General features: G+C 44.9%; 1 long non-coding RNA gene across 2 annotated transcripts in view; it reads left to right on the top strand.

Moving 5' to 3' along the window:
* Nucleotides 1-6,750: 6,750 nt before the first annotated feature.
* LOC115656818 overlaps nt 6,751-13,622 on the top strand; it is a 32,839-nt gene continuing 25,967 nt past the window's right edge. The window contains exons 1-4 of one of the 2 annotated variants that reach the window (XR_004001754.1): nt 6,751-6,916; nt 8,141-8,307; nt 9,432-9,533; nt 11,110-11,227. This is a non-coding gene — a long non-coding RNA (uncharacterized LOC115656818). Of the gene's footprint in view, nt 8,308-9,431; nt 9,534-11,109; nt 11,228-13,622 lie in introns of both variants that reach the window. The other variant, XR_004001753.1, reaches the window with a different exon arrangement.

Genomic DNA, 13,622 nt, shown 5'->3' on the forward strand with positions numbered 1-13,622 from the left:
ACTTCAGCCCAACAGAGGGGTCCTGCCACAGCTACATAAGCAAAAACCACTGGTATTATGTCAAATCCTGCTGCTGCTGGGGACATTTTCACTGTGGATCTTCCCTTGGGGTGATGAAGTAAAAAGGACAGGCAGAGGGAAGGCAAAATGGGGAGATGAAGGAATATGTTTTTCCATTCAGGTCAAAATGGGCTGTATGTAATATAGCCATAATCTGCTTTCATCTCAGTTTGACTTTTAGCCGGCCTCCTCCTCTGTTCCCACTAATCACTTAAACCCTTATGTAGGCCTCCACCCTGAAAACACTTATGTACGTGAGTAGCCACATTCAACTTGCCCAACTCAGTGTGAATACTTGTGACAGTTGCATGTTTAAGTGTTGGCAGCTCTCACCTGGACAGCTTGGGAGATGTCAAAAAGGCTGGGGGGGGAAACTGAACTTCCCGGCTGATTGTGCTCCAGTTGCTGTTGTCTGGGTACGCAGGGTAAACAAACAGCTCCTCCTCCACAGCGAGACATGAATGAAAAGGCTATTAGCTAGGGATGGGCGAACCAGTTTGGGATAAGAGTAGTGTGCAATCCATGTTTAGAATAGAATATCAGATGTGTGCTCTTTTATAGCTTATAGATTTATACATACAGAAGATAGTGAGCTAGATCCTCAGCTTGTATAAATTAGTGTAACTCCAATGGAGTTGTACTGATTTGTACCAGCTGGGTATCTGGCCAACTGTCTAGATACAGAGTCAAATTCCCTGACAGTGTAAATTGGCACAGCCCCTGGAGCAGCACTAATTTACACCAGCAGAGAACTGGGCCCATATTTATCCATCATAATATAGACCTTATTAGTGAGAAACTGCCTTTCATATTTCTGTACTTTATTAGCTGTTTTGTTATAGACTCTGCTCCTTAGTTACAACTAACAAAGTTTGAACATAAAAAGATCAAGATCACTATCATTTGCATCTGCGACTCATTTGTCCATGCAAAATAAGACCAATGGGTTTTGCAGAAGTAAAATCTGTCAGTTGTGCCAAAAATGCTACATGCAAGAGATTGTGTGCTGGGATCTGAGCACATAGCCCAGAGAGGATAGTCTGTTTAAGGTAAGAGAATTTCCATTTTTGAAGACAGAATAAAAACTAGCTTATAAAAGTTGCTTATCTTTTAGGCCCTGGTGATTTTGTAAGGCAAACCTCTGAAGTCAAGGGTTCATTGTTTTCAATTTCATTTCCATCATAAAATGGACAATCTTTCATAAAATACACAGATCAAGGATTTTCTTTTTTCCTCTCAGAAGCAGGTTTCTGTAACCAAAATATGCTTACATTTCTTCAGTTTTGCAAGGGAAAAACCAAAAAGTTCAATACAACTAATGTTGCAACTCTGCGGGTGTCTTAAGTTCAGGTCACAGCAGGGGGTGCAGACTCATAGGGAGAATGCAATAACTTTCTGCATCTCTTCTTTGAAAGAGAGAAGAATTAACCCATTCAGCTAAATTAGTTAGCAAGGGACCAAGAGCTGAGGAAGACTAAAGACTCCTGAAGAATCTCTTGGTAAAAAGAAGCTGAGTTGGTTTATTAAACTCAAAGACCTTTGGTATTTGGGATATTCCAAAGCCTATAGACTGAGTAATCTGTTACTTGCTTCAGAGTGCCATCATGTTGCCTTTCCTTGGATTCCCACCTCTGGAAAGCAATCACCTCTGCAGTCACCCTACAGTTTTGGAAACCTAACACTGTAACAAAATTGCTGAAAGCGCTCAGGCAGAGCTTCCAGGGAGGACATCCAGTCCTACTCTTTGAAGAGCAAAGCTGATATTTTGGATGACCCGGATAACCAGGGTACAGCACAGTTAGTCGTGTGTGTTCTGAAGTTACAAGACTTACATGCTTAACCCACTGAGCATAGCTATGAAAAAATTGCCTTAAAGTTTATCTGTTCTTATTTCTTGCCTCAGCCATCCCGTGGAAAGTTGATTTCAGGTCTGGGTATTGGGAACTCGGTTCCATCCCCAGTTTTGCTGCAGACTTCCTGTTTGACCTTGGACAGATCATTTAACTCCACTGTGTCTCAGGTTTCCTATCCATAAAATGGGGATGGTGATACTTAATGTAGTTCCACTATTAATGGCATTGGACCCAATAATGTGGTAGTAGTTTTGAAAAGTTCTGTGATATGCTGGAGGCCTACTGAGAACAATTAGATTGAAATATCATTTTGTAGAAAGACCAATATAAAGAACAGGATCAGCAGAAATCTCTTGCCTACAGCTTGTGAGGTGGTTCTTTTCAGTATCTTTTCCAATGCACTAATCTATCTAGAAGCCAAGTTTGGATTTAAGTGTTAGGAACAGGTCAGTGGCTTTACATATGATGGCAAGATAGTTAAATTGTTAGACTTGGTTTACAAGTTAAATAGAGTCATCACTCATCCATATGTTGTGTTTCAGCCTTAGGCCTATTAGTTCCAGTGGTCTGCCCTGCAGGAAGCTAAAGACCAGGCTCTTCCTTTGTCTGTTATCCATTCAGACCCAATCTCTAAGCCTATCTCCACTGCAGGGGACATAAATTCCCTCCTTCCCTGAACACATCCTTCTCTTACATGTCCATGTTGACATATCTTGATCTGCTTCAAAGACAACCAAGAACTGGATTTGATGGCCTTGTTCCTCAAACCCTGGCATGCCAGCACATTTGGACAATGTCCTGACGTCCTCCCTCAATTTTTCTTAAATGACAGTTTTGTCTCATTAAGGACTCACTAAAACCTGACTAAGGACTTAACATTATGGCCCATTGTGAGCACCAAAAGGTCATGAAACACAAAATATTATTAGAACATGGCTATATAGTGCACATAACAGTGCATAAAATTGTATGGATGTGTCACTCTTACATAATTAGAGCACAGTGAGTGCTATGAAATGCACCATTCATCTGCAGGGACTACCTGAGTCAGTATACTTCAAAAATTCAGTGACTATGAAGAAAAATGTAATGGTTGTAGTCCATAAGGTAACTGGAATCTCAGATAAATTCATATTCAACTGTGAAAACAGATTACTCTGTCCTGTACTTTTGCCACCAGCTAATCTGACAAGAGTCTAGGACACAAGTTGTCCACTCTTTCAGAGAAGTAGGCAAATAGTCAAATAATATCAAAACCAGTGTTTGGGGATATTTTTGCTTAATGGGAGCTCAAAGACAAACCAATAGAATCTGGGCTTCTTGTCCATCCCAGATCACCCCTCGCGCATTAAAGGAAAAGCAGGGTGCACTGAGCAGGAATAGAAGGGAAGGTGAGTTTTTCACCATTAATGTTGTTCTGTGTTGTTTTTCTTCTGTATGTTACCACTGATGCATCTACTTGTGCAATTAAGTTGCCCTTGTAATTATTAGCTTATCACATTCAATACCACTTCAGGAGCTGGCCAGCAAGCTGGGGGCTCTATAAGAACACACCAAAGGGAGATAATTGTGGCAGCCTAACAATGGCAAATTTATAGATGAGTGGAAACATTTCAGAGGGATCAGGAGAATTAAGATAATTAGGGAAAGGTTGCTGTGCTCTGAAATTGATGATCTTGGGGTGGGGGATGGGATGAAAGGTCAGTGAATTACTAGATCATCTGGTGACTGATTTCTTCCGAAAATTCTGCAGTGGATCTCAGTGGTGCATTTCAGCCCTCCAGCCTTTTCTGAACCAGAAATGCAGCGTGGGGCTAAATTAATAACAAATTTAAAGTTAATCAAACTGTTTTGAAACTCAGAAAGGTTCAGACTTTGGGAAATAAGTTCTTTCTTCTATATCCTCCTTGTAAAAGAGACCTGTCTAGTTCTGATCCTGCAAGGTGCTGGATGTCCTTGGCTGCCAGTGATGTAGTTGTAGGAGGTGCTTGGCTAGAGTTCCTACAGAAGGTGCTCAGCAAGAGGTAGCTTCAGGCTGAGAGGAAGAATGGTCGATTGTCTAGGATAGTAGCCTGTGAATTGGGAGACTTGGGTTGAATCCCTTCCATGGATTTCCTGTGTGACTTTAGGCAAGTGACTCAGGTCTGGTCTACACTACAGTGTTAGGTCAGCATAAGCTGCCTTGCATTGACCTGCTTGTGCATATATGTACACTTAAATTTGTCTCCCACCAATAACAACAAGTCCTTGTGGCACCTTAGAGATGAAAATTTATTTAGCCCACAAAAGCTTATGCCCAAATAAATTTGTTAGTCTCTAAGGTGCCACAAGGACTCCTCATTGTTTTTGCTGATACAGCCTGACACGGCTACCACTCTGAAACCTGTCTCCCACCACTGTAAGCTCTCCATCACGCTGATATAGTAACACCACCTCCCTGAGTGGCCCTGAGATATGGTTGATGTGTTGAGGTCAATGCAGCACGAATGTAGGCACTGCATTACTTACGTTGGTCCTAACGCTCCTCCTGCAGCTGTCCCACCATGCCCAACACTGATCACTCTGGTCACAATTGTGAACTCCATTGCCCAGGAGTGATTTGCCCTCCCCTCCCTGCTTAGAGCCCCATGAATTTTTGAAATACTTTTTCCTGATTGGCCAGCTTGCTGAGCACACCTAGCATCTCTCCATGACTATGTAGAACGGCCCAGCTGACCACGCTCCAGACACACTCTGGCTTGGAGTACACAGGAGATATTGGATATCATGGGCCTGTGGGGAGAAAAGGCTGTGCAAGCACAGCTATGAACCAGTTGTAGAAACCAGACATCTATGAGCAGATTGCCATGGGGAATGCAGGAAAAAGAGTATGACTGGGATCAGCAGCAATGCTGCTTGAAAGCAAAGGGGCTGGAGCAGGCATATTAGAAGGCCATGGAGGCCAGCAGTCGATCCGATGCCAAGCCACAGACCTGCTGCTTTTACAAAGAGCTGCATACCATACTTGGTGGAGACCCCACAACACCCTGCAGACCACCATAGATACCTCAGAGGAGCCCAAGTCACAAGTCCCTGGTGTGAACAGCGTGGAGGTGGAAGAAGAGGAGGATGGGGTCATGTGATTGGGAGGGACCAGGCATGCCACGAGCCAGGACCTGTTTGAGACTCCACCGCAGTCCAGGCAGTGGAGCATGAAGGAGCCTGATGCAGGGAAAAGGCACCTCAGGTAAGTGTGCAAATTTATTTTTCATTACCGTGATGACACCCCCCAACTTAGGACACAGCTACTGACTTTTCATTAATTTACTTGTTCTAAAAGAGGCATTGGTACAACAAAGAGAGGTGGAGTTGTTTGCATCTGCTTTCCATTCCCCTGTAGAGTTAGGTGGGGGGAAAGGGCACACAGAGCAGTTTGTTTATGTACACAGGGATGTCCCTTGAATTCTCCTGATAGATCTTGATGAACCTTTCATGGAGGTACTCCGCAATCTTCTACCAAAGGTTTCTAGAGATGGCAGCCTTATTTATTTAACTGCAGCAGGATGCTTTCCCATTCGAGCTGGTGATAACTTCGGCAGGCACCTTTGCAGTAAACAGGCTAGCAGCATACAGGCCAGGGTGGCTTTGGGATGCCAACAGCAGTTGTGCTCTCTGTGCCTTTGTTACTCTCAAGAGTGAGGTATCCGCTAAAATCACCACCGCCTCTGGAAAATGGTGCCATTATTGAGTACTATTGCCTTGTATTCATAGTTTCATGTAACCAAGCAATTCCCTCCTCGTTTTCCTCACCCTGGCAGGCCACACGCACCATGGCTGAAGCTGTGATTGGCTCTGTGCACAAGCACTCTGAAGCAGAAGTGTCAATAAGCAAGTCTTGTTTAAAACTTTAGGGGAACAAGTTTCTGTTGTGACTATATTGACAATGGTACTACTCTGTGTTTTGGCTGTAGCTGCTGCTGCTTTGTGGCCTTGAGGGGTTCCCCCTCCACACCCATATAACGCATGAGCCAGATAAGGAGGAGAAAGAAGAGGACTCAGGCTGACATGTTCAGCAAGATCCTGCAAGCCAGTGCTGCATTAGACCATGAACAGAGGGCCTGGAGCATGAATATTGCAGACTGTATGGAGAAGAAAAGAGTTGACAGGAAAAAGGCACAGGAGACAGAGTGGGAGATGCACCAAGACATAATGGGGCTTCTCCAATAGCAAACACAGATGCTGCACACTCCTGTGGACCTACAAGCTCATCTCCCTTTGCAGTCCAGTTTTCTGTTCCCTGACTGACCAGATCAGGGGCTGCTCCAGACTAATGAGAACATCTGACTCCAATTAACCTGCAAAGAGTCAGGCGAGTCCATTAAGGTAATGTGAACACCTGACTCTAATTAAGGCCCTTTTAATACTATAAAAGGGCTCACTCCAGTCAGGCTGGGGAGAGCCAGGGAGTGGAAGTGTAGCTGAAGGGCTGGTTAATGAAGACACCCTCAAGCCATTGGTAAGGGAGCCCTAAGGTAAGGGTGAAGAAGGGAGAAGCAGGAGAGCTGTGGGGAAGTGGCCCAGGGAAATGTAACAACTCTGGCAGTGAAAGGTTGGCTGCCAACAGCTGCTACCATTAGGGTCCCTGGGCCGGAACCCAGAATAGAGGTCGGGCCCAGGTTACCCCCCAACCTGCCACTACAGAAACACCTCCTGGGAAGAGAAGACAGACCCCTGTCAGGACAGGAGGCTAAACTGTTCTGAAATAAGCCCTAGGGACAACAGAGACTGTGGGAGTTCTCTCACCAACCTCCTTGCTGGCTTATGATGAAAAGGGCTCAGTAGACTGTAACCCTGGCCCTAAAGAGAAAAGGGCTATGTGGAGGGTCTCAGTGAGCCTCTGAGGCTAGCATAAACCGCCTGGAAGCGCGGGACCCACAGGGACAAGGTCGGAGCTCTACCACACAGTGTACACTTTGAAACAACTCCATTGTGTTTGTCAATGATCCTCAGTAGTAATCATAAAGGTACAGCAAATAATACAAAATTAGTAGGCGCATTGTCAGTGTTACATTCATAATGTGCACCGAGCAGTTCATAAGACCCCCAAACTGCAGGGGCAGGTAGAACCCAGTACACCACAACACATTACAGTGACCCACTCTTAGAGCTCTTTCAAAGCCTCCTTGAGCCATATAGCTTCACAGCTTTTTAGCTTTTTTGGTAGCTCTTGTATCTATCTAGACAGCGACTCCACCGCGACCCTGGAGGCAACTTTTCCTCCTTTGCCTCACAGATATTACGCAGGATCCAGCAGGCAGCTATAACCACTAGAATATTTTTCTCACTCAACTCCAGTCTTGTGAGTAAACCACTCCAGGGCCCTTTCCATCTACTAAAAGCACATTCAACGGTCATTCAGCACCTACTGAGCTGGTAGTTGAACTTTTCTTGATGCTGTCATGGTGATTGGTGTATGGCTTCATGAGCCAAGGGAATAAGGAGTAGGGTGGGTCCCCAGGATCACTATTGGCATTTCAACATTGTCAATAGTAATCATCTGGTTGGGAAAGAAACTCCCTGCTTGTACCTTTCTGAACAGTGCTGTGTTCTTAGAGATGCAAGCAGCATGCACCTTCCCTTGACCAGACAACACTGATGTTGGTGAAGTGTCACCAGTGAGCCACCAACGCTTGCATAACCATATGAAAATAGCCTTTTCTGTTTGACATACTCTGTGATAAGGTGGTCTTGTGCCGAAATAGGGATAAGCATGCTGTCTGTGGCTCCACCGCTGTTTGTGAACCCCATTGCTGCAAAGCCATCCAGTATGTCTTGCACAATGCCAAGAGTCACAGTCCTACTTGATTAGTAGCCAGGCACACTTGCATGACAGCAATCCCCACACTGGATTTGCCAACTCCAAAGTGATTTCTCACTGACTGGTAGCAATCTGGCATTGCAAATTTCCACAGTGCGATTGCCGTTTGCTTCACCACTATCTGTGCAGCTCTCATTCTGGTGTCCTTGTGCTGGAGGGCTGGGGTGAGCTTGGCACATGAATCCAGCAGTGTGGCCTTGATGGATCCAAAATTTCTTTAGCCACCACTGCTCATGATCCCCAACTTGCATTATGATGGATCCCACCAGTCAGTGCTTGTTTCTTGGGCCCAGAAGTGGTGCTCTTCTGTTTGTAGCTGCTCCTTGAATGCCACTAACAATCTTGAATTGGTTCTCCCTCTGTTCCACAGCAGTCTGATCTCCAGGAAATCATCATATTCCCTGCAGCAATTCTTGTGGCTCTACAGATACTGGCGGATCGGGCATCCGGTGCTTGCAACACTCGTGACAATAGTGCAGAGCTGTGCAGGCTCCATACTTCTGTCAGAGATGGCAGACAGTGACAAGTCCCACTCAGGTTTGTGAGATTTTTCAAAATACAGTACGAAAATTATGGGATAAAGGAGATGGCATTATGAGGTGGAGAAAGTTGCATCATGGGAACTTGACCCTGCAGTGCCAGTCATCTCTGTGTGACTTGGTTCTGCCCCACCATGCATAGACAAAACTTCCCAAAAGACTGCTGGATGGTGGCATGTTGCATCCTGGGATACCTAGCGTAAGGCTCCATGAACTAAAACCCAGACTTGCAGAGCTTGGGGCAGCACATATTCCCACATGGCTACTAGGTGTGCATGCAGAGCTATAGCCAGAGAGCATGTTGGAGATTAGGTATCACAGGAAGTACCACCCAAAGGATCCAGAGTTACAGTTCTCAGAGGCCCTCTGATTGGCCAAACTCACTATATAATCCTGGAGGATGGCCCAGGAAGTTGTCTAGGTAACGGCACAGGCTTTTGTTCTGCTGCGGCTCCTGATCATACCTTGCCTTCTGAAATCTGACCTGAGCCTGACTCTTGCTTATTGATCCTGGCTCTGGCCATTCCTCTAATCCCTGACTGCTGTCTTGTGGCTCTGCTTGATATGTGGACACCAGCCCAGCTGTGACTGCTAGGCAAGACTGTCTACAGCCCAGTGCCTTACGCTGTGGTGCACCACACTGTGCATTGAAACACTCACTCCTGGTGAGCATATGCAGTGGCAATGCAAGGAGCCAAGCATGCACATGCACAAGAAATACACTAACTGTACCGTAACTGGTGTTGGCAAAAGTTTGTAGCATCTCTGTATTTCAGTATCTCCAGCTGTAAAACAGGAATAAAATTACTTTAAAGGTTGTGGGGCTGTCAAATAATAGGTTAATGGGGTCTGTATAAGTTCCTAGGAAAGGCTTTTAAACTGATGCCAAATGTTAATAATACAGCTCCTCCATGGGGATGCTGTCTTTAAAAATAACTGAAGAGATCGTTACAGGTTTTGGAGAATTCTAGAAGGGCTCCTAGTGAGCACGCTGCTCTGGTTAAAAAGCAGTCATTCAAACCAGAATCCAGGGTGGCATTTATCCTAGTGAATAATATCTGAAAGATAATTTTTCCATGGTTGTCAGCACATCCTATGTTAAAGTAGCTGATGTCTTTTCAGGAGCTCGAATCCCATCTCCAGTACAGAAGTGGCCTGTCAAGGAAACTGAGGCAGAATTTGCTGGATGATGTAATGGGACTGTAACCTTCAAGTTAAACTAAAGTAAGTGCTTACGATAAAAGGATGGTTGTATTTTCATGTATACTTTTAGTAGGGCAACAATACATAGCAGCCTATAAATACATAGCTGTACTTCCATTGCTGGGAAATATGATCTCTAGGGAGATAATAAAGTTGTTGGGAGAACATAGTTCCCCAGGGTGAAGCCACCATCTGGTTGCAGTCAAGTTTCAAAGAAAAGAAATCAAGATATTTGTCAGCAGTTAGCTTATCAGGCACAGTGGCTAAACATACAACACTGTAGTAATCACAGTGAAATGAAAATGAGTTACTTTCAAGATGATTCGCTACAGGACATTTCCATGCAGTTCTAGAACCCTGCTAAAACAGCGCTGTGGTACATATTTAACCAAACAAGAGGGGTATTTCAGGATGTTATTAAGAAGTGATGTGCATTTAGAGTGCAGCTTTCTAAATGTCTTACTCTGGGAAAACAGAATGAGGCAGAATTCTTCAGGCTAGACTAGCATTTTATATCTTAGCACTATGATTAATGATATACCAGATCTCACTTAAATAAATATTGATTAAAGAATAGATCTTCTAAAACAGTTACTTTGTCCCTGCACAAATACAAATTACAAAAAGGTCCCTACTACTACCAATACGGAGTGAATACCTACGACAAAATGTCTCTTAAGAGAAGACTTTTTTTTAAGGTTATGAGGTCAACAGGTTTCTTCTGCATATAAAAATTATTATATGTTGTATCATATTTATCTATGTATCTATTATGCTGGCTTTGTGTACTACACCTTTAAATCTCTAAGGATTCTGGGGTTTTGCTAATGCAATACAAGAGGGGAAGTGGTTGATGCCTTCCCTATTTGGGGAGCACTGAGGTGAGCTAAAGAGGGCCTGGCATAGAACCTTGGGCTTGTCCTATATTGTTTTCCTGATGTGATGGGCCTTGTGGGTTGCTGCAGGGGTGCAGAATCACCTCAATGTAAGAACTGAGGGCTGGTAGCCATTTTGTGTTCAAGTCAGTACAGACTGTTACAGAAGCTAGATACGCTGTATGCTCTCACTTGGAGACTTTACTCTTGTTCTTGTTTTGTTGTTCTGGTAATAAGCCATTTAGACTGAAAACATCTGTGTGCTTGGTGAGAATGGAGATATACCATATGGGGAAATCCAGTGAAATAAAAAGTCAGTTTTGGAGGGATGGACTAGATGACCTCTGAAGCACCCTTTAACTTCCAGTCCTACATTTCTGATTCTATAATCTCCCACTTCTAGGTGACATTCTTCCTATACATGCCCATGCACAATTACCCACCTGTGTGAGAGCTGGCCTCATGTAAGGGAGAACTTGGCTATCACCATTATCAACGTTGCTGATTTATCAAATGCAGAATTAGCTTCAGAACCTAAGCCAAAACAAGTGATTTTTGCAATTATAAACATCCAAAAGATGAATTCTCTGACCTCCTAAGTAACTAAGGCAGATTTTAGAGATCACTGTCAGGCTAAATACAAATGTTAAACCATGGGGGGGAAAATGGAGGGACAGGGTTTGATTTTGTAGCAAAATTCATTCTGATTTCAACTGGTGCAGGATAAGTGTCCCTGTTATGATGACAGCTTGTACATTTATGGGATTTGAAACAGACTCATGATCCATCTTCCAGCATCCTGCCTCCAATAGAGGACAATGCCAGATGTCTCACCAAAAGGTGAGACACTCCTATAATGAACCTAACTTTGCAGTACTATATCTTGAGGGGAAGGTTCTTCCTGGTACCAGCTGGTGATCAGTTCATGTCCCAAGTGATAAGGATTGATAACCCTTGTAATTCTATTGTAGTATAGAGGCTGTTCCTATTCTTATCAATGCCTGACCTTTAATTATTTAGGAATTTAGTGAGCTATTTGCCCCCGATAATATCCTATAACACTGGGCTTTTCTGTTCATCTGTTTTAAATGTGTTGCCTTTTTGATTTTTGTAAAGCACCCCCTTATTTTCTGGAACAGAGTAAATGGAAGTGACCCACTGATATGAAAGAGTTTTGTTTTGTTTTAAAGCTGAGTTCATTTTTAAAAGAACAGAAGAACGGCCGTACTGGATCAGACCAATGGTCCATCTAGCCCAGTATCCTGTCTTGTGACAGTGGCCGGTGCCAGATGCTTCAGATGGAGTGAGCAGAACAGGATATTCTATCAAGTGATCCATCCTCTGTCATCCAGTCCAAGCTTCTAGCAGTCAGGAATTTCTCTCAGTGGGAACTCCTGCTATTACCAGTTCTCTTGAAAGCAATATTTTCTGTCAAATTCCATGCTGTATAAATATTGTTTTAGAATGACGTCCATGCTGAATATGATCATAGCATTTTGTGTTATAAGCGGTTGTATTTTTGTGAAGCTTGAGAGAGACACTCCCAACAAGTAACAAAGAGGGAAACTGGACTGAACTGTGGAAAATGCCTCACTCAGGGCAATCCCTCAGAGAGTGAAATAAGCTGAGATGACCTAAGGCAGGCTCCCTATTGATGTGACATTGTCTGGGTTAAAGTACAGGAAGTCTTGAGCATCCATCTTCATCACCCATTTACGTTATCTCTCTGAAGGTACCTGGCCTGTATTTGAGGAGCTCTGGAAACCGCAGGTGCAATTTAGTGCTTCCATCTGCCTAAAAGGAATTGGACTGTGATTTGTGACAGTTGTCTGGTGATTGATGAGATAAAGATGCAATATACGCATGCCCTCTTCCTATCCCCTGATCATGTAGGAAAACAGTTGTCTCAGACACTTACAGTTGCAGATCTGAGGGATGGGCCTGAACTAACATAGCTAATCTGATCAGCCTCGAACTGTGGGCTTTTTGAAATCTAGCTTCAAGTCCTTCAGCCTGAGCTCCTCTGCCGTAGATGTAAATTTTAGATATGCATGATCCAGTGAAGCGCGCACTAATGCTTGATGCCTCTGCAGACACACCAACATTGCATATGGGAATAACATCTGTCATGCTGTATTGTGAAAAGGGTGTTTGTTGCCTCATGTGCCTGACTAAGGTTTACATTTTCAATTTGCTAAGAGCCCCAGGGCTAAACTTAAACTCTGTCACAGAAGTATGGTCCGCAGCAGCGGCGGATGTAACCTCCCCATTCAGTGCGAGTACTCTTCCCCTGCCACTGCCGAGGGGGCTTTGACCACTCACAGAAGCACTCTTTGCCTTGGCACTGCGGCGGACCCGAATGCACGGAGCTGAAGAGTGAGGCTGCTCCAGACTCATCCAGCAGCAGCTGCTCCTGTCCTACAGAACTGAGCCTGGCCCCCTGCTCTGGGCATTGTGATCTGGTGCACAGGGTCATGGCATCATTCAGGTTTGGGCCAGCAGGGCCATATTTGAGTGAGTGGTGTTGCGACACATGGGGTCTCAGTGCCCAGAGCGGGGAGCTGGGTCCAGTCCTGCTGGGCAGGAGGAACTGCTGTTGCTGGGTGAGTGTGGGATGGGCTTGCTCTTCAGCCTCCCTCTGGGGTCTTTTCATCCTGGTCCAGTGTAGAGAGGGTGATGAGAGGGGGATGGGGATGGAGGGAGCTGCTGTGGGTTGTTAGTGCCCCTAGGTCACAATGCCAAAGCAGGTAGCTGGGCCCAGCCCTGTGGGACAGGAGCTGCTGCTGCAGAGCTTCTGTGGGCATGGTTGTGCCCATGAGCCACCACAGAATTCTCCCCTGGTGTGCAGAGAGCACAGTCCCCAGACCTGCAGCGCCGCATCTTGTTTCAAGGGCTGGGATTGCTCAGCATTTTGCAAGCGGTGCTCAGTGCCTCATGGAGCTGAGCCAGCTAGTTCCCCTCCTGCTTCCTCCATGCTGCCAAACCAGGACGTCCTGTAAGTGATCCCAGGCCCACACAGTGGTTGAGGAAAATTGGCTGGAGTGAAAAAGAAAGATGACATGAGATGGGTAGAAGTGGGAATGGGGAGTTGGGCCAGAGCAGAGTGACCTTCAGGAACTGTGTGACAGGACTGAGAGTGGAGTTGTCATGTTTGTGTGAAGTACAAGTCGAGGACATAAGATTGTTACAAGGAGGAGAGAGAAAAATTGTTCTCCTTAACCTCTGAGGATAGGAC

This window comes from Gopherus evgoodei, chromosome 8 (assembly GCF_007399415.2).
Source record: "Gopherus evgoodei ecotype Sinaloan lineage chromosome 8, rGopEvg1_v1.p, whole genome shotgun sequence".
Lineage (NCBI taxonomy): Eukaryota > Metazoa > Chordata > Testudines > Testudinidae > Gopherus > Gopherus evgoodei.